General features: G+C 49.4%; 1 protein-coding gene across 2 annotated transcripts in view; it reads right to left on the bottom strand.

Moving 5' to 3' along the window:
* ANXA6 (annexin A6) overlaps positions 1-7,012 on the bottom strand; it is a 48,927-nt gene extending 41,915 nt beyond the window's left edge. Inside the window, exon 1 of one of the 2 annotated variants that reach the window (XM_014456180.2) lies at positions 6,894-7,012. The gene's annotated coding sequence lies outside the window, so the exon portion shown is untranslated. The remainder of the gene's footprint in view (positions 1-6,893) is intronic. The other variant, XM_006089124.3, reaches the window with a different exon arrangement.
* Positions 7,013-24,629: the final 17,617 nt, after the last annotated feature.

The following is a 24,629-nucleotide window of genomic DNA, read 5'->3' as shown; positions in this document are numbered from 1 at the left end:
ATACACATAGACAGTTAAAGATACACACAGAAGGTCACAATCAAGAGTGCAGACTCGCCCTAGCTGGTTTGGCTCAGTGGATAGAGCGTCGGACTGCAGACTAAAGGATCCTTGGTTCGATTCCAGTCAAGGGCACATACCTGGGTTGCAGGTTCGATCCCCAGTAGGGGTGTGCAGGAGGCAGCCAATCAATGATTCTCTCTCATTGATGTTTCTATTTCTCTCTCCCTCTCCCTTCCTCTCGGAAAAGAATAAAAATATATATATTTTTAAAAAGAGTGTGGATTCAATGCAGCGACGCAGAGGGAGGAGGAGAAAAGGGGGAGAGGCCAGGCAATACAGAAACACCAGCATAAGAAAAACATTTCTGTCCTCCAAAGGTTGCCCTGGCCTGTGTGGCACAATGGGTTGGAGTGTTGTGCTGTGTACCAAAGGATTGCCATTCCCGGTCAGGGCACAAATGTAGGTTATGGGTTCGATCCCTGGTTGGGACCTGCAAGTAACCAATGTTTCTCTCTCCCCCCCCCCTCTCTAAAATTAATAAAATAAAATTTATTTTAAAAAGGTGGCTTGTGGGCTTTGGAGGAACAGAGTGCACTTTTAGGGAGGGAGGACATGTTGTGTGCAAGGGGGTGAAATCAGGTGTGTGGGGTGTACAATTTGAGGAAAATCAAGAAATAACCTGGCCGTGGATGGTGTCCTCAGTGGTTAGAGCATCAGCCGGCAAACCAAAGGGTCTTGGGTTCGATTTCTGGTCAAGGGCACGCGTATCTGGGTTGTAGGTTTGATCCCACATGCAGAAGGCAACCAATCAATGTGCCTGTCTCACATAGATGTTTCTCTCTCTCTCCCTCTCTTTTTCTCTCTCCCCCTCCCTCCCTCCCTTCCACTCTCTCTAATAACATCAATGGGAAAAATATTCTCGGGTGAGAATTTTAAGGAAGGAAGGAAGGAAGGAAGGAAGGAAGGAAGGAAGGAAGGAAGGAAGGAAGGAGGGATGGAGTGAGTGAGGGAGGGAGGAAGGAAGGAAGGAAGGAGAGAAGGAAGGACGGACCTGGAAGGTGGTATATGTGCCCCAGGAATCCCCAAGGGACTTAAACTTGAGCTGTGTCACTGCCTCAGTACAGCACTTCCCTTCCCCCCTCACCAGCTCAGCATTCAAGGCCCTTGACATCCTTCCTGATTTAACTGCCCTCTCCTCCCTCCATCTACCACCACACCCTCCCCTGCACCCTCAAACCCAGAATTTCTGTCTACCAGCATTTTCGATCCAGCTTTCTAGCATCAACACCAGTGCTTTTAAATTCTGGCTTCTTTAATACCCACGGGTTGGGGGGGGGGGGTGGTTCAAACTAACCAAACCATACATAAGGCCAACCCCCAGAGATTCTGATTCAACAGTTCAGAGGTGAGGTCTGGGCTTTGGTAATTTCTTTAAACTTTCCTAAATGATTCTGCCAACTCTTCCAGGAAGCCAGGAGAGATTTCTCTGGCCTCTGAACCCCACAGCATTCTGAAACCACCTATATTAGGTGGCGTGGGGCAACCATTGTGGATTTAGTATTCTCCTATTAGATCAGCGGTTCTCAACCTGTGGGTCGCGACCCCTTTGGCGGCCGAACGACCCTTTGACAGGGGTCGCCTAAGACCATCCTGCATATCAGATATTTACATGATGATTCATAACAGTAGCAACATTACAGTTATGAAGTAGCAACGAAAATAATTTTATGGTTGGGTCACAACATGAGGAACTGTATTTAAAGGGCCAGAAGGTTGAGAACCACTGGATTAGATGGAGGCTGCTTGCCTCCAAGGTGGAGGTATTGTGGGGGGAAATCTGTACTTCAAATTCTCCAGGTGTCTGGTTTCAATCTTTGTTTCTGAGCTAGTTTACAGCTCAGTAAGTTGTAGGTAACTGACAGTAATGCAAAATAATTCTTATGGCATGCTCATCCTGTCCTACCTGGTAAAGTCTAATTATTTCTCTCCTCCTCTGATGGAAAAAAGTTTGCCTCCATTGTACATTCCTTTCAATATAAAGATGTCTACTGATTCTCTCTGGAGCTGGTATAACACCTGGCTGGTTGGGTCATTAATTAATGAGTACAATAAAATCTTTAGCACATGGTCATTTTTATAGCTGGGTGAGCCATGATTCTACTCTTTCTTCAAAATTGTTGTATATGTGTCTTTGCCATGTATCACAGTGTGTGGCTCATAAGGACTGTTGGATGAAAGGCACTGAGTAGCTTTAATGCTGTCTTTAATGACCCCCTTGAAAAATCACAGTGTAGCCCTAGCTGGTGTGGCTCAGTTCGCTGGGCATCGTCCCATGCACCAAAAGGTTGCTGGTTCTTGCTGGTTCCATTCCCAGTCAGGGCACATGCTGGATTACAGGCTCGATCCCTGATAGGGGGAGTGCAGGAGGCAGCTGATTGATCTTTTGCTCTCACATCAATGTTTCTCTCGCCCTCTCCCTCTCTCTTCTTTCTCTAAAAAATCTATTAAAAATACTTTTTAAAATCACAGTGTAGGGGAGGAAAAATAATTTTCCTCTTACTAGACCTTCTAGGTTCTTCTGTCTGGTTTAATAATGAAATCAACATGAGACAACAAGAGAAAATAACCAAATTTATCACGTATGTACATACAGGAGTTCCATAAGAATATGGGACTCAAGGGCAAATCTCCAGTGGAGGCTTATAAACTCCTCCTAAAGGGAAAGGAGTAGTGGCTTGGACTTCAAAGAGGAGGCAGGCAGTTCACAGATAGGTGAGAAGGAGCAAACATCTGGGCCACCCAGAAATAATGGGACCCTTAGGGGTCTCACCACCAGACTGTTAGGTTCCTCTCCATCCGCCACATCTAGTTCACTATGATGCTAAGGTGAATATGCTAGGGTAAGCTCCCTTCCTGGGGCAGATTTTTCTATCTAAATTATTTTAGGCAAGTAGCGGGGAGGTAAAAGACTCTTCTTGAGTCTTTTGTTTCTAAAAAACAAAAACAAAAGCAAAAAACACAAAACAAAACCACACAGCTGAAAATAATCACTATTCCCCCAAAATGGACATATTTAAGGGTGGCAAACTCTGCTCCCCCTCAACAGAATAAAAGGAACCACCCAGCCCACTGCTTTATTCCTAGTTAGAGAGCTAAGAGAGGAAATAACCTCAGGGGTGAAGTAACTGGCCCAACTCATAAAGAAAATTCTTAATTAAGCAGGGGCTCGTTTTTCAAAAAGCATTTACTGAGCACCTCTTGGGTGTCCACTGATAGGAACTGGGGGTAGGATAAAAAACGAACAGACGAGTCTCCCCCTGCCACAAAGTTGGCAATTTAGTGCAGTAACCTGCATTTTTTTGGATCCCATACACCACCAGCGACAAAGGAAAGTAATTGTGCATTCATCATGATGAACAAAAATAGACTTTTTAAGCATGAGATCAAACGCATATAAGAAGTCAAGAAGTTTCTACCTGTACCTTTCTGATGAAAGAAAGTCATCTGTAGTGCCTGCTGGGGTGTGTGCACCCCACTTAGAGGTCTCTGGCCTATAAAATTTAGACCCTTCCCTTTCCTCTTTCCTGATGGCTCCGCCCCCAGCCCGCAGGAAGACGCCCAGGACCGCCCCAGTCCTCCGGGAGCCTCCCTGGTAAATGCCATTCCTGGCCCAGAGCACGGGCACCCCCCCCAGCTCAGGCACTCGGGTTTCTTAGAGAGCAGTGTCTTTCCCTCTCCTGACCCAGAATCATTGATCCCAGGGCTGGACAAGGCCGCAGGGGATGACTGGGCTGCCCAGGTTGGAACTGGACTGACCCGGTTTGAATCCCAGCTCTTCACTTTCACGGGAGGCAGCAAGGTGTAGTGTCTCACAGTACAGAGGCTAGAGCTCGAAGGCCTGTGCCTAAAGCTTACCCAGCTAGGCAGGAGCCTTGAGCAAGCACTTAACCTCTTAAGTAAGATGAGAGATAAAAATAGTGCCTACCACAGAGGAGTTATGGTGAGGGTGAAAAGAATTAAAATGGGGGACATCTGTAATAGTGTCAACAACAAGTTAAAAAAGCCCTAGCCGGTTTGGCTCAGTGGATAGAGCATTGGCCCTCGGACTGAAGGGGTCCCTGGTTCAGTTCTGGTCAAGGGCCTGTACCTTGGTTGCAGGTTCCTGTCCCTGGTTGGGGCACGGGCAGGAGGCAACCAATCAATGTGTCTCTCTCACATTGATGTTTCTCTCTGTCTCTCCCCCTCCCTTCCACTCTCTCTGAAAATCAATGGAAAACATCCTCGGGTGAGGATTAACAAAAAAATAAAATAAAAAGTTAAAAAGGAAGAAAACATGGTTAGTGCTTAGAAGAGGCCCTGGTGCATAGGACACATTATGTGAGTATATTATTTCTCCCCTAAACTTTTAAAGACTCAGTTTCCACATCTGCAAAATGGGCATGGTAACAGCATCTCACATATCAAGGGCTCAGCCAGGGCCTGCCAAGTTGGAAGGGTTCAATAAATCATAGAAGTTGCTATTTTATTATTAAAGAGCACCAGGACACTCATTTTGCAGATGAGGAACCTGTGGCTCAGGTCACCTGCTATCTAGAGCACCACCCTCTTCTGAGATTACAACAGTAGCACTTGCTTCTCTGTGCACAGCACTCTCCGGTTTACAAGACACTTTCACATCTGCAATTCTGTCATCTCAGGAGGATAAACTCATCCTCATTTTACAGGTGGGGGATCTGAGGCTCAAAAACCCCAAGGACAGTCATTCCTCCTTAGCCAGTCTCTGTGGGGGGTTTTTCAACCCCAGGAAGAAAGAAAATGGAATGTGGCTGATTCCCAGCCAAGAAGTTCATAAGCATAAAGGCATCCCCACTACGCAGGCACAGACTTCCGCTCCTCTATGGGGATGGGGGTTTGGGGGGAGGGAGATGTGCATACTCAGAAATCTGGGTAAAGACCACATCCTGTGCTTTGTCTCTACCCAGGAAGTATCTTGGAGAGGCTGGGTGGGGTGAGGTTGGCTACACCACTGGGCCTCCCCAGAAAATCCTAGAATGATACAACAAGAAGACCCCTGCAGCCCCAACCCACTCTAGCAGCTGGGTACCCTGGGCACATCTCTTACCCCTCTAGAGAGGGAGGAACTAAGGACCAGGGTAGGAGGCGTGTACCCAGGGCTCCCCCCCATGCTGCAGTGCAGAGGTTCCAGACCCTGGCAGCTATCCATCACTGCGGAGCTCCCCCACCCCTCCCAGGAATCAGCCCCCAGAGCTCAGGTCCCCGACTTCCCAGGGGCAGCCTGGAAAACTCACAAACACATTCTGCCCCAGCAACAGCTGTAGCCCTTTCCCAGAAACCACAACTATTTTCTGTATCCCAGCAGCTGCCTTGGAAACAGGGGTGGAAGGCAAAGGAAGATGGGTGAGTGACTGTCACAGCTGCAGAGAGGGAACGAGGCCTCGGCCTCCCCGCCCAGCCCCACCCAACTCCCAGAATTCTAAATCTTAGGACCTTGAATCCTAGAAAACCGGCACCAGCTCTGGAAGAGAAAGCCGGTTCAGCAGACTTCGCTCCGGAGGGGGTTAACGAAGGCCCAGAGAGGGAAGGGACTTGCCCAAGGATCCCCAGCACCTGGAACTATAGCCCAGCTTTCCACTGACCCCAGGCCATTGCCCTCTGCATGGTGCAGGGCGTGATGGGCAGAAGGGCAGGGTCCGTGGGAGCTGAAGCAGGGCCGGTCATTCACCCCGAAGGGGAGGGACTAAGAGGTCAGGATATCCCCTCTGCGTCAGTGGGGTCAGCGATTTAAGGTGTGCTTTGTGCAGGGAAAGAAGGGGAAGTGAGGGAAAGGGCGGACTCAGGGAAACCAGAGGCCTTTCACAAACCCTGGAGCCATATGTCCAAATTTGGAATAGTCCTGGGAGACCCACCAGGGTTTAGAGAAAAGGAGGGGGAGGGAGGAAGCAAAGGCTGCACCCATCCTCCCAAAGGACCCCTTGCCCCTTCCCCTTGCAGGGCTACAAGGGGGTGGGGGTGGGGGGTGGAGGGCAGGCTTTTCACAGCCACTGTTTCCCCGGAGAGGGGCTGGCTCTATCGACTTGTCCTTGAGATGGAAACTGAGGCCGAGAGGGGAAGCTACCGATCCAAGGTTACACTGCACGTTGTTGGTGGAGCTGGGCTTCCATTCAAGAACGTCACTCCCGTGCAGGTGTTCTAGGGGTTCCTGAAGCCCCCAAGTTTGGGGAAGGCCTACCCCGGGCTTGGGGAGAGCAGGAAGAAGGGTGGGGCCTTTGGTGGAAGCCTCCTTTAGAGGCCAGCAGGGTCCCCGGGGCCTTGCGGTGAGGACAGCCGGTCCACACCCAGCCAACCCTCCCCGCAACTGCATCCTCCAGCCACTTCCGAAGGCGGAAAGTCTGACTCCTCGCGACCACTGCCTGCGACTCGGCCACACCCGTCCTGCGGGTCGGGTCCTTCGATCCGATCCCCCTCCCCGAGCCCCGGGCCTTCCGAGCCTCCCCAGCCCTCCCCGCGCCCAAAGCAGGGCAGTCGCTGCCGCGGCCTCAGCCAGGTGCCCGGGCCCCTGGACCACACCCTCCGCAGAGCCGGCCCCCCGCGTCCCTCCGGCCCCCGCGGTCCCCCAGCCAGGGCGCCCTCCGCCCCCGCTCCCCCGGCCGCAGCACTGGCTCTGCTCCCCGCGCTCCCGGAGCCGCACCCAGCCTGCGACCCTCTCGGGTTACCGCGCCCTTGGGCTCCCGTTCCCGGCGGCCCTCCCCGCTCCCGGGCGCCCCCTCCCCATCCCGGGCGGGAGGCGTTTACTCATCGCCCCCGCGTCTTCGCAGCCCCGGGCCGGGGGGTCCCCGAGAGCGAGACCCGCTCGGCCTCAACGCACTCACCGCGCGGCTGAGGCCTCTGGTCGCCGACCGGCGGACGGGCAGACGGGAGGAGGGACGGGCGGACGCGGAGCTCGCTGGGTGGAAGCCCGTTAGCGGAGCAGCAGCCGCAGCGCGGGGGCGGGCCGGGCGGAGAGCCGTGGGCCCTGCATGGACACGTGGCGCGCGGGGGCCAATCCGGCTCGCCCCGCCTCCCCGCCCCCAATCCCACCCCCCTTCCTGGGCTTAGATTCCAGTCCTCCAGGGCCCACCAGGACTTGACGCGACTGACTTACCTGCTTTCCAGGAGAGAAGGGCCCAGGGAAGCCCCGATCTTTGGCGAGTGCCACACAGCCAGTAGGTTGTGGAGTCCGGAGAGGAACCTGAGCCAGGTGACTCCAGGGAGCTGCCACTTCGTGCTTGGTTCTGGGTAGTGCATTGTCCAGAGGAGAGGGAGACAAAAAGACCAGCAGTTATGATCCAGGGCTGGGGGGAAAGCAACAGACGTTTCTGAAAGCATAAACTCTTCGGCAATACAGAGAAAGCCGAGTATGATCGTTCCCCCGGGATTTGTAAAGACTTCCTGGAGGAGGCGAGGTTGCAGGGAAAGTCAGTAGCACCTCCCATCCTCTGCCTCCTTCGAAAGTCCGCTTTGGAGAAAAGACAGAAAGATGGCAATTCTGAGATGTCATTCAGCTGCAGAGACTCCCTGGGCGAGACTCTGATGATCAATTTGCTCATCTGAAAGAGAAGGATAGCCAACATTTTTACAAGGATGGTCCTCAATCTGTTACTATTTCAGAGCCGTCTAAGCCTCCCACAAGGAGACCTGGTTGGAAAGTCCTTTCATCTCTTCATTTCCCAGCAACATTGAACAACGTTAGAGCGAGCGAGCGAGCGAGGAGGCCCAAGTCCGCCAATGGGAAGTGGAGCCGGGCCCTGCCCTCATGGAAGGCAGATGCGTAGGTCGTTGTTATAATAAAGTTCAGCCAGTTGTAATCTGGAAATCATAAAGGGCTGTGCTGGCCCACAGCTGGTGGACCCAGCCTAACCTAGGCTTCCGCACTCGAGTGATGCTCCGTTGTGAGCAGAAAGATGAGTGTAATCTAGTAAGAGACTAGGAAGAAATTAAAATAATTACCTTACGTTTAGGAGAGACCAAATTGTGGGGGGGAGGGTGGAGGCTTGTGAGCCCTGTGAGACCTTGCGTTTACTCTGAGGCTTTTGGGGAGCTGTTGCAGAGTGTTGAGCAGATGAGGGACATGACATTTTTGTCTTTTTTTTTTTTTTGTAAAATCTACATAACATAAATTAAGCATTTTACAGTGAACAATTCGGTGGCATATACTACATTCATATTGTTCCACCACCACCTCTATCTAGTTCCAAAACGTTTTCATCACCCTAAAAAGAGACCCCATAGCCTTCAAGCAGTCACCCCATTCTCCCCTCCCCTCAACCTGGCAACCACCAACCTGCTTTCTGCCTCTATGGATTTACCTGTTCTGAATATATCATATAAATAGATTCGAAGTATATGTGGCTCTGGTGTCTGGCTTCTTTCTTTTAACTTAAAAGGATAGAAGAGGAGATTTGTTATAGCAACTGGCTCACGCAGTTATGGAGTCCGGGAAGTCCCACAATCTGCCATCTCCTGGCGGAGAAGCTGGAGAGCCAATGGTATAATTCAGTCAGAGTCTGAAGGCCTGGTGTAATTCAGTCAGAGTCTGAAGGCCTGAGAACCTGGAGCCCTGGGGGCAGGAAAAGATGGACATCTCAACTCAAGGGGGGAGGGGGGAGAGAGAGAGAATGTCCTTACTTCACCTTTTGTTCCACTCAAGCCCTCAATGGCTTGGGTGAGGAGGGCAGGTGCCTTTACTCAGTCTACTCAATCAAATGCTAACCCTCACAGACACACCCAGAAATAAAGCTTTACTAGCTCGCCAGGCATCCCTTAGCCCAGTCAAGCTGACACATAAAATTAACCATCACAATAATGATTTTGAAGTTCATATCAATACTCTATCCTTTTTATAGCTGAGTAGTATTCCATTGGGTGGATGTGCCACATTTGTTTATTCATTCATCAGCTTGTGGGCAGGGCTGCTATAAATGCTTGTGTGCAAACATTTGACTGAGTACATGTTTTCGGTCCTTCTGTGTATTTCCTGAAGAGTGGAATTGCTGGTTCATACAGTAATTCTATATTTAACTTTTGAGGAACTGTTGAGCTATTTTCCACAGTGGCTGCACCATCTTTCTTTCTTATTTTACTTATTCATTTCTCTTTCGTGGCTCCTCTGGTCCTGGCGTGTTCCCTCAGCTCCCGAAGAGCTCTCATGGTTCCCCAACCTTCTCTGTGCATCTCTCTCTCTCTCCTTTGTTTTTGTGAAGAAGCCATTCAATTGGCCCTCAGTTGTCTCTGGGGAAGAATTGCTCTAAATATAGCTGTACCTTGCATCTGCTCTTGGAAAGGGGTGAGTTCAGGATCCACCTACGCTATCATCTGGGACCAACCTCCATTTCATATTCCCACCAGCAACGTACAAGGATTCTCCACATCCTTGCCAACACTTGATATTTTGGTTTGTAATTGCCACCCTAATTGGTGTGAAATAGTATTGCATGTGACTTTGACTTGCATTCCTCCAGTGACTAATGATGTTGAACATCTTTTCAACTCCTTGTTGGCCATTTGTATATCTTCTTTGAAGAAATGTCTATTCAAGTCTTTGCCCATTTTTTAAATTAGGTGGTTTGTCTTTTTGTTGTTGAGATGTAAGAGTTCTTTATATATTCTGGGGATGACATATGTCTCAAAGGGTCATCAGACCCCTGTGCTAAGAGTACTGAATACCACTGAGGGGAAAGAGTAGAAGCAGATCCCCAGTGGTTCTCAACCTTCCTAATGCCGCGACCCTTTAATACAGTTCCTCATGTTGTGGTGACCCCCAACCATAAAATTATTTTCGTTGCTACTTCATAACTGTAATTTTGCTACTGTTATGAATCATAATGTAAATATCTGATATGCAGGATGTATTTTCATTGTTACAAATTGAACATAATTAAAGCATAGTGATTAATCACAAAAACAATATGTAATTATATATGTGTTTTCCGATGGTCAGGTCGCGACCCACAGGTTGAGAACCGCTGCCTTTGGAGGTTTTTGCGGTAACCTGGGCAACAGATGCTGGTGGCTCAGTGTGTGTGTGTGTGTGTGTGTTGGGGCGGGGGGGGGGGGGGGGAAGGGGGGCGGGAGGGGGGAAGCACCAAAAGTCTAAATTCAGGATCGATTCCGAAGAACTGACACGTAGCCTTATTCAAATCCATAAGAACTTTAGTAGGAGAAACTTACATACAGGGGCAAGGCAGCTGCTTCCAGTGGTGGCCGGCTGGGGAATAATCCACAAGCCTCCCAGGACAGGGTCTCTTTTTAATCAGGTGTTAATAATAAAACCATAGGGTGGAGAGTCCCAGAGGCCACCGGAAAGAACAACCCATTCCTAACTTATCAGTAGCATCAGGCAGTGATCACACTCTGTACATTCATTAACCCCCTTCCTAGGCCTATGATGTTTACCTTTGGGAGGGAGGCATTCTGGTTTTTTGGGTTAGTCGGCCAGTCAACCAAGCCTGAGGCTACAGAGAGTTAAGAGTCCAACATTTCCCAGAGGCCTTTGCTGCTGGAGCCCTATCGCCTTTCAGCGAGTTCACCTACACTTGGCCGGAGGTGGTGATAAGTGGTTAGAGACAGGATATATTTGAAAGTGGCGTGAAATGATTTCCTGAAGGATTGGATGTGAGGTGAGGAAAAAAGAGAGGAATCAAGAAGGACTCCAGGGATGTTGGTCTGAGCCACTGGAAGGATGGCGTTACCATGAACTGAGATGAGCAAATGCAGGCGGGGCAATTTTGGGGTTGGAAGTGGGAAAAAGATTAGGAGTGCAAATTTGAACCAGGTTGTTCAAGATTTCTATCACGCATCCAAGAGGAGACATCACAGAGGCAGTTGGATAGACAAATCTGGAGTTCCGAAGAGGTCAGACTGGAGCTATGAATCTGAAAGTCAGGCATGTAAATATTGCTCAAGGCCTGAGAAAGAGATGAGGTCATCAAAGACGGAGAGAACCAAGGGACACGCTACACTGAGTCAGGGGGAAGAAAAGGGTCCAATTAGGTGACTGGGGAAGAGCTTGCTGTGCTGTGGAAGGAAACCCAGGGGAGCGCGGTGTCTTAGAAACAATGAGGAGAAAGTGCTTCAGGCAGGAGGGAATGGTCAGTGTGCCAAATGCTGCTCTGAGGTCCGGCAGGACAGAACTCAAGAATCCATCACGGATTTAGCAACGTGAAGATCAACGTTTCTCGTGCTCTGAAGAGCAGACGTGGTGGAGTGTTGGGGGTAAGGGCCAGATAGGAATGGGCTTAGGATAAAAGTGCCCACTACTTATTCTAGGAGTTTTGCTGAAACAGCCAGCAAAGAAATGGGGCAGTATCCAAATTCTTAATTTACAGTGAAGTTCCGAGAAATGGTGACCTTTGCCCAAAGATAGCCCGCGTGCCTGAGGCGGGACTGGAAGCCCGGTCGCCTTGACTTCAGAGGCCAGTCTTGTTCCTGAGCTGCAGAAAAAGGAGACATGCACTGCTCAGTCTCTTTGAGTTGATCATCTCATTTCTGGGAACCACACCTAAGAAAACAATATGAAATACAGAGAAAGGTTTGAGACCCAACACTGTATCTTTTTTAAATCCTCACCCAAAGGGAGAGATAAAAGGAGAGAGAGGGAGGGAGGGGGGGGGGAGAGAGAGAGATAGAGAGAGAGAGAGAGAGCGCACGAGCGATTGGCTGCCTCCTGAATACATCCTGACAGGTATGTGCCCTGGCTGGGAATTGAACCCGAAATCTTTTTGGTGTACAGGACGACATTTCCACCAACTCAGCAACCTGTCCAGAGCAAACACTGTATTTTTTTAACCACAAAAAAGAAAGAAAGAAAGAATTGAAACATCCAGGGGCCATGCAATAGCAAATAAGCGTATGTAACTGGGAGGAAGGCTGGTGGAAGAAGGCAAGCATGGGACAGAAACACTAGGATGACTTCAACTTTTTGGCCCTCTCCTACACCACCTTCCTCCATGGAGCTAGGCTTCCAGAAGTGTTTGTAAAGGAGATCGTGTGATGTGGCCCAGAACAATGGACTGGGGTTCCCTACTTCCTCACCTCCCTTCTCTGGGCTTTAGTTTCTCTGATTTAGGAGGTCAGGATCTCCCGGCTGCCCTCGGGGGAAGCTGGAAATGGTCCGATACTGCCACCTGCTGGCAAGTCCCAGATATGTCGGCCTCCCTCGGGAGAGGGTGCCCAGTGTTGGGCATTCTAGAGATGGGTCTCCCTTTAAGTTCTCTAGAGCAGGGATTTCCAGATTTTCAACCCGTGTGCCGCAAGATTTTTAAAGACATGAGATACCTGACTATTTAGTCATGGACACTGACCTCTTTTCCCTTAGATTGTCAAATAAGAAAATGACAACAGCCAACACAATAGCTGTCTGGTGTGAATGAAACAAAATTATACCTTTTTTTTTTTTTGTCAGATCAGAACAAAAAAATTTTTTTTGGTGTGCCCCAGAATTTCAGTAATTGGTTTCTGTGTGCCATGAGATGAAATGGGTTGACAAACCTTGAAGGAACCCTGTTCGAGTGACCACCAGGAAGCCCCCTTCTGCCACAGCTCCCCTTAAGGCAGCGGTTCTCAACCTGTGGGTCGCGACCCCTTTGGCGGTCGAACGACCCTTTCACAGGGGTCGCCTAAGACCATCCTGCATATCAGATGTTTACATTACGATTCATAACAGTAGCAACATTACAGTTATGAAGTAGCAACGAAAATAATTTTATGGTTGGGTCACAACATGAGGAACTGTATTTAAAGGGCCAGAAGGTTGGGAACCACTGCCTTAAGGCCTGTCTTCGTCGTGCCTGCCATTCCTCTATAGGAGTTGAGGATTTCACTTCCCTATGGGAGAGAACATAGGACTTTCTAACCTCTTGGCGTGAGCTGATTATTTTCTGCGATGGTGTCTCAGCAACATGAGGATGCTGAGCTTTGGGCAGGCAGGTCGCTTAGAGGGCGGAGAGATGGAGAAGCAGTGCACAAATGAGAGCCAGGCTTCACAATCACAGAACCACTTTTCTCATGACTTCCATTGTTTTATTACTGTAACAATAATAGCTATCTATTATAGAGAGCCACAAGATAAAAAAAATGTAAAGTCGATCCGACAATCCAAAGATAGCCTACATTAACACTGCATTAACACATCGTTCTTTTATTATAGAACAATAAGAACAATAATAGTAACAGCAACATTTATAGAGTACTTATGTGCCACACACTTACACTTTGCAAAACATTGAAACTTATTGCAAATATTAACTTGCCTTTTCTAAACCTTCATTTATTGTGAATATCCTTTTTAAAAATATATTTTATTGATTTTTTTTTTACAGAGAGGAAAGGAGAGGGATAGAGAGAGTCAGAAACATCGATGAGAGAGAAACATCAATCAGCTGCCTCCTGCACATTCCCTACTGGGTATGTGCCTGCAACCAAGGTACATGCCCTTGACCGGAATCAAACCTGGGACCCTTGAGTCCACAGGCCAATGCTCTATCCACTGAACCAAACTGGTTAGGGCTGAATATCCTTTTTTTTTTTTCAATCCTCACCTGAGGATATGTTTAGAAAGAGGAAGGGAGAGAGAGAAACATCTATGTGAAAAAGAAACATCAATGGGCTGCCTCCTGCACACGCCCCAACCAGGGATTGAACCCCCCAACCTAGGTATCTTCCCTGACCAGGACTCAAAGAACCCACAACCTTCTGGGTTATGGGACGACGCTCCAGCCACCTGAACCACCCGGCCAGGGCTGTGAACATCTTTTAATGTGACTAAATCTTCTTCTTCAAAACATTTAAAAGGACTATCAAATTCCATTGTATGGTAATAGTATAATTGATCGAATTGCCTATTGTTGGACATTTAGGTTGACTCTAATTTTTCAACATGGCTTTGAGATGGTTTCCCAAACCTTGAATTCCAGATAAAAGAGTAATGAATAGCTTTTGAGGCTTCTGATACAAATTGCTAGCTTGCTTTCTGTTGAGAGGAAACCTCACTCACCAGGTAGAAGGAAAACCATTGAACCTTACCTCTATTGCATAGGTCACAAAGCATGTTCGGATCGGTGATTCCTTCACAATGGAGGTAGACAGAGCAGGCACTGTAATCCCATCTAAAATGCATGGACTCACTGGCTGGTGGGAGCTCACTGGGACCAGGGAGGCTCCATGACTTAGCCTGCATAACATAGCTATTTGGTGCCTGGGCTCAGGCTGGAACTCATGTTTCCTGAGTCCATGCTGTCTCTTGGATCCGATAAATAAGCACTTCTTTTAGGTTTAACAGCAGGCGTAGGCCTTCAGAATGCTTTGCTTCTTAGACATGAGCGTATACGACGGACCTTCTAGGCAGCTCATCACCCCACAGTCTAGTCAAGCCAAGAGATTACCTTGACCCCTGAAGGGAAAGTTATGGAAGGCTGGGTCACTGTGAAAAGGGTAGGCCTGTAAGCCGCTATAATTAGAAAAGCAACTGCATAGTTCAGTGCTTTAGAGCAGGGGTCCTCAAACTACGGCCCGCGGGCCACATGCAAATACAAATATTGTATTTGTTCCTGTTTTGTTTTTTTACTTCAAAATAAGATATGTGCAGTGTGCATAGGAATTTGTTCATAGTTTTTTTTTAAACTATAGTCCGGCCCTCCAACGGTCTGAGGGACAGTGAACTGGCCCCATTTAAAAAGTTTGAGGACCCCTGCTTTAGAGCATGGTCTTTAAATTAAAAAGCAAATAAGCAAAAACAGCCCTAGGGTCTGGTTCCACCACATTCTAGCTGAATAACCATTAACCCTTTTTTTTTTTTTTTTTGGGTTGGTTGTTTTTTTCTGAGAGTCTATTTTCTTGGTCATAATACATGCCTCGTATAAGAGTATCTGCCTCTCAAGTTTGTTGTTGGAATCCACTGATATAATGATATAAAATCACTTAGCAGCATTAACATGTAGTAATGAGACAATAAATGTAAGCACTACTACTATTATTAAGTAAATGGATAGAGCCCTGCTTTATTAATAATAAGAGGTGAGAGCTAATGCTGGCTGGGCTACACATGGCCTTGCAATTTTGCTTTGTTCTGTCTGTACAATGGTAGAGAGAAGGGATAGGAACACGTGATCTCTTCAGATTCCCTTTATTCTTATATGAGGAAACTCTGAGTCTCTCGCATTCTAAGATTCCACTTACTGTTAAAGAGTCGGTAAGCGCTTGTCTCAAGATTCTGTGAAATTAAGATTCTATAGTTCTGAGATCCTTTTTTCTGGGATTCCAAGATCCCATGACTCACTCAAAATTCCATTGAAATATTTCATTTGCATGGAATGAAATCTTCTAAGCCCGGCAGAAGCTTGCCTGACTAGCTCTTACTATTCTTGTAGGTCTCTCCTTAAATAGCACTTCTTCAGAAATTCCTTCCTAATTCTTCCTCCAGTGCTCTTTACCCACCCCTTCCCTTGTCTCTGCTGGAATCCTAGCACAGTCCTTCTTGGTAATCAGAGATTTGTGTGATTTGGTTAATGCCTGTGTCTCCATTGCTTGGTAAAGTAGACTCTCAATAAATATTTGATGAATGATACATAAATGAATGCATGAATTCTATGAGTCAAAGATTCCATGAGTGTTTATTCCCAAAGTCTACTATTCCAGACACTCCCCACCACCTGAGGACCTGACACCTGGGAGGGAGTGACCTGTGACCTTTCCAATTCCATGATGTTGCCTGGCTTGTTTGTGCTCCGCCCCCTCTCCCCCCACACCTCCATTATTTGCCTGTTTGGGAGCTCTTGTTCTTGAATTAGAGAAAAGGCTGGGCTGTGTCTCCGCTGTCGAATCCAGCCTGGATACCAATTTGTTCGTTCGTTCGTTCGTTCATTCATTCATTCAGCAAATGCTTGGCTAGTGCCCACAAAGTGCCAGGCCTGTGCTAAGGGACTGGGACAAAGGGTGAACAAAGCAGACCTAGTCCCAGCTTTCTCAGAGCTCACACCCTAGAGAGCCAGATATGGGCATTCATGACATAATCACAAACTTAAACCATGAACGTGCTGTGGGAGGGAGAAGAACAGGGTGCCCGGAGAGCTTACAACAGCACATGGTCTAGACCCAGGCCACCACACGGCGTCCTCCAGGGCCTTGAACTGGTCTCCATGTCCATTATCTGGACATTCTGCTTGTGAAACCTCTCCCTGGGGAACAATCAGCAAGAACTTGGGTTCAAAGTGGTGACAGGCTGAGCTCCCAGTACCCTTGAAAGTACTACATCCAGCCCTAACCGGTTTGGCTCAGTGGATAGAGCATTGGCCTGCAGACTGAAGGATCCCAGGTTCGAATCCGGTCAGGGGCCCGTACCTGGTACCCAATATCTAGTCCTACATCCGGGTCTCTCACTGTCAGGGTGGGGCCCTGAAGTCCATCCCGGGGTCGGGACCTGGAACCCAGTATCTAGTTCTTAGTCTGGGTGCAGACATTCACAGTAGTCCAGACCACCATACCATGATCCAGAGGTTTAGACCGTGAGCCAGTTTTCGGCCCAGGGCCCAGACTTCCCTCGGGGGCCCTAACTGCCCTCCTAGGACCCTGACCTACATCCGGGTCTCTGTCTGTCAGGCCAGGGCCCAGAAGTCCATTCAGGGGCCCACACCTCGAACACAGTATCTAGTCCTTTATCTCGGTCCAGACATCCATAGTAGTCCAGACCACCATACCATGATCCAGAGGTTTAGACCGTGTGTGAGACCTCCCTCCAGGGCCCAGACCTCCCTCGGGGGCCCCAACTACCCTCCCAGGACTCAGTCCTACATTGGACATTCAACCTACATCCGTATCCCGGACCTTCATTGGAAGGCCCTGAAGGCTATTCTGGGTCCCAAACCTCAAACACAGAATCCATTCTTGTATCAGAGGGTCAGAGCTTCATCCGTAGCCCAGACCACCAGTTCATAACCCAGATCCAGCCCATAGGCCAGACCTCCCTCCAGGGCCCTAACCACGTTCCCAGGGCTATGACGTACATCCGGGTCTCAAACCTTCAGGCCAGGGCACAGAAGGCCATCCCGGGGCCAGTCCTCTAACCCGGTATCCCGTGCTTTATCCACAGTAGTCTGGATCACCATTCCCTGACCCAGAGGTCCAGCCTCTGACCCAGACCTCCTCTCTGCCCTGGACCGCCCTCCAGTGCCAAGACCTCCCTCCCTGGACCTATACCTCCATCCGGGGCTCAGACTTACATCCCTGTTTTTGACCTTCATGCTGGGAGCGGGCCTAAGCAGCAGTCTGGCCTCCCTCTGCGGGAGGCGACCGGGTAGATCAGGGGAAGGCGCCACCCCATCACCCCGCTGCTGCTGCCTGCCCTGGGCCTTTGCTACTTAGCGCTGGCCCTGACCCCGACCACTGGTGGGTGGTGGGTGATCTGGGCCAGGCCGGCTAGGGGAGGGGCTGTGGGAGGTTGAGGCACAGCATATGGCACCCTGTCCAGCCTCTGAGGAGGCGTGGCGACCAGGCCGCACCGCTGCCTCTGTGACTGCCTCTCTGGAAGGGGCAACACTGGGACTGAGATCGAGTAGCCCCCTCTCCGGCTGCCTCTGCGGAAGGAGCCAAGGCGCTGGACTGGCCCGGGCTGTGGCCTCTCCTGAGCCGCCGGCCCTCGGCCCTGGCAGACGCCATGGCTTTGTCAGGAAGGACATCTGGAAGACGTCCGGTCCAATTAGCATGTTAGCCTTTTATTAGTATAGATTATTTACTTAAGTAAAGTTATTTTTTAGAAATACCAGTCTTTAGAGCAAGGTTAACAAACCTCTGTGGCAGAGGCACAGGCAGTAAAGATTTGGGCTCTGTGGGCCACATGTCACTGCCACTAATGCTCCATTCTGCTGTCGTGGGGCAAAAGCAGCCAGACAGTACGCGTGAGCGTGAGTGTGGCCATGTTCCAATATAACTTTATTTTTGGACACTGAGATTTGAATTTCCTATAATTTTCATGTGTCACCAATTTTTTTTAACCATTTAAAAATATTAAAACCATTCTTAGCTCACAGGCTATGCAAAAGCCAGCGGCCAACAGATGCGGCCCGGGGGCAGTTGCCAAGCCCTGCTTTACGTCCAGTTCAAGCTCCACCTCCCTTCCATCCATTCTCACCTATTTTGTCCTCAAATCTTCCTGTCCTCTTCTTCCATGGCCCTCCCGTGACCTTCATGGCCCCTCCAGCTGCCTCCCAGCTCCGCCTGTCTGGCCTTGGGGACCCTCATCTCCTGGCGGCAGGACTGTTTTTTCCTGAGCAGGGCTCTGAATAGCTCCATTCACCTTGGCAAGGGGGAGCCCAGAGGAAGGAATTTTGTTTGGAGTCCTGGAGAAGCCAGGACTCGAGACTTCGATTTGCCTTTGAAATCAGGTCCCTTCCCCTCCCATTCCCAGGGGTCCCTTGCTACTACTTCCCCTGCTCACACCCCGCCAGCCCCAACAGTCTGTTCCCTGCAGCTCCTACGGCCACATCCGCTCCAGGTCGCTCACCATGGACCTCAGGACCCTCTGCTTCTTGTCCTGTTGCCTGTTCATCTGTGTCCTTTCAGGTATGGACCTCTCCTTCCTTCTCCGCCAATAACTTTGACTCCCCCAGGATGTCCTGAGACCCCTCCTGCCTCTCCCGTTCCCGGGAGTGCCCATTCCAGCATGGGGCAGGGGGGTGAGGCTGGAACCCTGGTGTCAGGAGGCTGAGCTCTAGGCTCAGCTCCTCCACTCACTGTCTGTGCTACCTTGGCTGGGTCCTGCCACGCCTGGTACCTCAGCTTCTTCATCTGAGCCATGACAAGGATGGGCTGTGGGACCTTCCGGAGCCAACAGGCCTCTCTGATCTGAAAGTCAGGGGCTATCCGTTTAAGTCTAGTACTGACAGATTCATGGGTGGTTCTAGCGTGTGGAGCTCTGAAATCTGACGGGACAAATCCCGGCTCCTCCGCTCGCTCGCTGGCAGGATTTCATAAGACAGTCTCTAAGACTCAGTTTATTCAGGAGTAAAGTGGGGATAACAGTAATCTTAAAATTATAGAGCGGTTTTGAGGATTAAATGACATAATGTATATAAACGTTTGGCCTGGAGCCTCGCGTGTAAATACTCAACAAGTGGTAGCAATGTTATTTTAACTTTAAAGACCCCTGATCAAAGCTGGCCAATCCAAGATAATATAATTCTAAAAGTCGGAGTGATTGTTTCTAGGTTCTTCGACTCTAAGAGTCTATATTTTGCTCACAAACAGCAGCAGTTAGAGGGCTCCATCAGGGGCACAGCCTGAAAGATTTTAGCCCAGAACCTAATAGAAGACAGATCCTCAGGGGAGGCGGAGGCCCCAGGGAGACGCTTCCTCCATCTCTCCACTCCCAGCGTTCCCGGAGGAGTTGGGACTAGAATAATCTCTGCAAGAGAAGAGCTGGGTTTGGCACAAGATTTGGAGAGATGCTGTCATCCCAGACCTCCTCTTCCAGATGCTGTCTGGCCACTGGCGATCTCCCCGCGTGGTGCTATCAGATGTTATGTAGGGAGCTTCCGATGGAAGGGAAGGGGCAGGCATCCTCCTGGTAACCAAGGAGCAGGTTAGCGAAGGGTTGGTGGTCGATATTGGAGGGTTATTTGAAGGAGGAGAGGTTGGGGGGGAGGGGGGATTCTGGAGGTGAGGTGATCTCAGACATTTAGAACAAGGGCACTGAGAAGGCTCCTTGAGAGTCATCTACTAGTAGACGAGGTTTTATAAAGCTATGCTCTAAGGAAGTCATTCTGTTGTCCCACTGCCTGCCTTGGGGTGGGAAAGAGAGGGGGGAAACAGTGGTTGAAAAGCTGGATGGGTGGGTTTCCAAACTCCACCCCCTTCTACCAGAACAACCCTATTATTATGCTTTATCGTTGGCCTTTCTTTTCTTCAATATATATATTGATTTTAGAGAGGAAGGGAGAGGGAGAGAGAGATAGAAACATCAATGATGAGAGAGAATCATTGATCGGCTGTCTCCTGCACGCTCCCTAATGGGGATCGAGCCCACAACCGGTCATGTGCTCTTGACTGGAATTGAATCTGCAGGCCGACGCTCTACGCACTGAGCCAAACCAGCTAGGGCTATCATTGACCTTTCAATATTCCAAGAGAGGATTCTGCTATCTAGACTCTATCTATTGATTGGTTTGCTCTTAAACTTGAAAACCTCTGGTGTAGTCCAACCTCTTTGTTTTATAAATCCAAAAACGGAGACCTAGACACAGGAAGATGAATAATACAACGTGGTAGCATCAGATAGAATCCCTGGGCAAACCATGGGACCCTCGTTTCCTCTTCTGCAGGCTTGTGAGTGTTAGATAAGATAACGCACAGAGAGCACTCGGCACAGTGCCTAGGGGCCCAACAATTAGTTATGACTATTATCATCATCATCAGATGCTGAAATAAAACTTGACATCTTCCTGCAGTTTGCCTAAGTGACCTGTTGCCTTGGCAAGCCCAGACGCTCCAAAGCTGTAGACATCGTGTGTCGGATCCCAGAGGGCCCCTCCCAACGTGGTCCCACAGCCCTCAGTCCTGGGATGTGCTTGCAGCCCCCTGTTATCAGGGCTTGTGGTGGGCCCTGTCGGGTCTGCCAGGACAGCTCCAGCTCTGGGAGCCACCCAAACCCAGCCTTCAGCCAGATATATTCTGGTTTAATATATGTAATACAGGCATACCTTGGAGTTATTGCACAGACCACCATAAATAAAGCGAGTACAGCAATACAGTGAGTGGTAATCTTCTTGCTGGTGAGGTTGTAAAGAAAATGCAACATCTGGGAAGCACAATAGAGTGAAGTGCCATAAACGAGGTACACCCTAGTCCTGCAAGACAGGCGTTCTTGTTCTCATTTTCTAAATGAAGAAAGTGTGGCTCAGGGAAATCAAGTGACTTGGCCAAGGCCACACAAATAGTTTGTAGCAGAACCAAGATGGAGAGCCCAGACCACTGGCTCTGAAGTCCGTGTTCCATCAGCCGGTCCAGGCTCACCATCCCTTCTCCGGAGTGGCCTAGGTATGGCCTCCGAGAATCTTTGCGTTTAGATGCCAGACTTCAGTGTTCTAGGTCACCTCGTTCTTATGTTGAGCCCAGCTGTTCTCTCTGAGGCTTTGTTTCTCAGCCTGTAAAAAGGAGTAAGAAATGCTCCCTGGGTGGCCTTTGGGGCCTATGGCTAACATTAAACCAGGATGTGTGTGTGTGTGTGTGTGTGTGTGTGTGTGTGTAGAGGGTCGGGGAGGAATTCTCTGTGAACTGTTGTTAAGTGCTCTTCCCAAGTAAGGGACTCAGAATAAAGCTCCCCCAAACTACCAGAACTTCTTAAAATTATTGAAACACCCTTTCCTTCTGGGCATGGCCTCCAGGATAGATGTCCCCATTAGGGACACCAGGGAGACCCTTTTACCTTGTTGTGAAATGATAGAAAAATTATATTTTGGTCTTTGCCCCCAGTGCCAGGCACAGAGCTCCCAAAACCCCTGAAGTTTTCTCAGTGATAAGAGCACAGGAGCGTCTTTTGTTCTAATACTTGGTCTTTGACCCGCCTCGATTCCTGACTCAGAGTTCCTGATTCTCCTGGAATTTCCTGTGTGATAGGAGGGTCTTTTGTCCTAATGAGGTGACTCTTGGAGGGCTGGATAGTTTCAGGATGGGGCAGGCCACCAGAAAGACCAAAGAAGCTTGGAACGGCCAGCCCCACCCCCATCCTGTGGGAAGCAGAGAGGGGTGGAGATTGAGTTAATGATGGATGGCACCTGTGTTGGGAAGCCTCCAGAAATATCCCAAGAGGATCATGGGTGGGAGAACTTCTGGGCTACTGAGCAGGTGGAGGGGCTGGGAGCGTGTGCACCTGAAGAGACCACGGAAGCCATGCGCTCCTCCCACATAGCTGGCCCTGTGCGTCTCTCCCATCCGGGTGGTTATATGTATCCTTTTTCATTTCTTTTTATAATCAACTGGAAAACATGTTTGCCTGAGTCCTATGAGTCATTCTAGCAAATCGGACCCCAGGAGAGGAGTGTGGGACCCCTATTTATAGCCTGTCAGTCAGAAGCACAGGTGACAACCTGGGACTTGAGACTGAGCTCTTAAGTGGGAGGGGAGGGCCAGGCTTGTGGGACTGAGCCCTTAACCTGCGGGGTCCTCTCTGAGTAGATAGTGTCCGAATTGATTTAAACTGTAGGACACCAGTGTGTCGCAGAGAATAATATGTACTTTGCAGTCATTAAGAGAATGAATAAGAAAATGTATATAGCCCTAACTGGTTTGGCTCAGTGGATAGAGCGTTGGCCTGTGGACTGAAGGGTCCCAGGTTCGATTCTGGTCAAGGGCATATACCTTGGTTGCAGGCACATCCCCAGTAGGGGGTGTGCAGGAAGCAGCTGATCGATGTTTCTCTCTCATCGATGTTTGTAACTCTCTATCCCTCTCCCTTCCTCTCTGCAAAAAAAAAATAAAATAAAAAATATATTTTTAAAAATGTATATAAAGGGGCTAGTACTGTTCCAGAAATGCTGTAGACTCTATCAACGGTAGCTATTGGTATTATTAAATACTGAGCTCCCCATCACTAGACAGATCCAAGTGCAGATTAAGCGACCTCTTTTGGAGCATGCTTAAGAAGGCGTTCAAATATTGGTGGCAAGTTGGAAAAGAAAATGTGTTAAGTTCCCTTGCATAGCCCACCAGCAGTTTCACTTCTAAAAAATTCATTCTCAAGAAGCAATCTGATTAAAGGTGTATATATAAGATGATTACTGCAGAATTGCTTATTTTGGATAAAAATGTAAAAACCCAAATACCCAACAATGAAAAAATAAATCATGAAATCCCTACCATGAAATCATATACAAGTCATTAAAAATGTTGGTGTATAGCCCTGGCTGGTGTGGCTCAGTGATTTGGGTGCCATCCCATACACTGAAGGTTGCTGGTTCAATTCCCAGTTAGGCACATGCCCAAGTTTCAGGCTCGATCTCTGGGAGGGGGTGTGCAGGAGGCAGCCGATAGATGTTGCTCTCACATGGATGTTTCTCTCTCTCACTCTCAAAATCAATAAAGAAAAATTTAAAAAAATGTTGGTGTACCTGTGTTTGCCAAGGAATAGTAATCAAAACATATCACTAAGTGAGAATTCAGATTAAAGATATGTATTATATTATTCCACTTTATCTTTAACAAAGTAGTTGTTTAAAATACTTGCATTCAAATAGCCTTGGGGAAACGTGCTTCAAATATTCATGGTGCTTATCTCTGGATGGTAAGTTTGGGGGCAAATTTAATATTTTTCTCGGTTTGTCTGTATTTTATATTTTTCCCCTAAAGAGGGACAATGACTTGTGTACAAGGTCCTAACAGAACTCTGAGATCAGTCAACTCCTGGGGTGAGGAAAGGACAGAACTGGAGGCGAATGGTGAAGGCCAGTGACCCCAGACCCACCCTGTCTTCCTGCAGCTGAAATCCAGGAGCCTGGCAGAGCTCCAAAGGCTCAGAACAAGGACGGCAAAGCAGCCAGCCCTGGGGGGGTGAAGCCCTCAGGAGCCTCTGGCAGGAGAAAACCCAAGTCAGAGCGGAGACAGCAGCCCCTGCAGAAGAAGACTCCTGTGGAGGCTGCAGCTCCCAGCGCCCCGGCCCCCTCCATCCTGACCCGGGTGTTGGGGAGGGGCCACTTCCAGAAGGTGGGGGACTCTCTGAGCCTGCGGGCTGGGGAGCCCCGGAGCTGCGCTGCCGGGGAAAGGTGGTCCGCTGGAGGGTGCCCGTGTACCTGGAAGAGGAGGGTGAGGGCCGCCTCAGGTATGGGGAGGAGGAACTCCTGCCACAGCCTGAATGGGTCCAGGGTGGCTGGGAGGAAGCTGGGCAGCGGCTTATAAGCACTTACACCGTTTTCATAGGGATTAAGATGGACCCACACTGGGCATCCCATTCTGTACAACTGCAGGCACCTAAAGGAGACAGTAAGGTGGGCTCGCAAGACCCATCAGAGGCAGAGTGGCTTCACAGAATGGACACGTGCCTTCCCACAATTCTGGGAAGTCAGTTCTGGGGGCAGCAAATAGGGCCCGTAGGGAGGAAGGTGGCAGAGGCAAAGCAAAAGAGGCCGACAGTCCAGCTGGTGGCCACCCTTCTGTCAGGGGCACCGCGTCGGGAAGCCAGAAAGAGAGACAAAGTTGGCCCCACCAGCACTGCCCACTCCAGTCCAGAAGAAAACCAGGCGGAGGCTGGGATATAGTCCTGGGTTCAGAAGGTTTGCCTGCTGTTTCTCAGTTTAGTTTCCTAACATGAGATCTCCGGGGACTCTGCCTCCTTTAGCAGGTGGAGGCGCTTAGAGGGCAATTGCTGCCCTGAACCAAGGGCCAGAGGAAAGCCAAGGAGCGCAGAGGTGTTTGGGGGATCCCGCTTGCCCTGAGTGGGCATGGTCAGCGGGGAATAGATGATCCAATGAGAAGTTGCGTGTGGGATAGGCGAGCCAATCAGAAACGGTGGGTGGGGCCAATACAAACCCGGCCAGCTCCACTGGGGAAGGGGAGCTGGCTTTGAGTGATGAAAGTTGGGGAGGAGGACT

This window comes from Myotis lucifugus, unplaced genomic scaffold (assembly GCF_000147115.1).
Source record: "Myotis lucifugus unplaced genomic scaffold, Myoluc2.0 scaffold_56, whole genome shotgun sequence".
NCBI classification, from domain to species: domain Eukaryota; kingdom Metazoa; phylum Chordata; class Mammalia; order Chiroptera; family Vespertilionidae; genus Myotis; species Myotis lucifugus.
The sequence above is the reverse complement of the archived record's forward strand: the minus strand, read 5'-3'. Positions and strand labels throughout refer to the sequence as shown.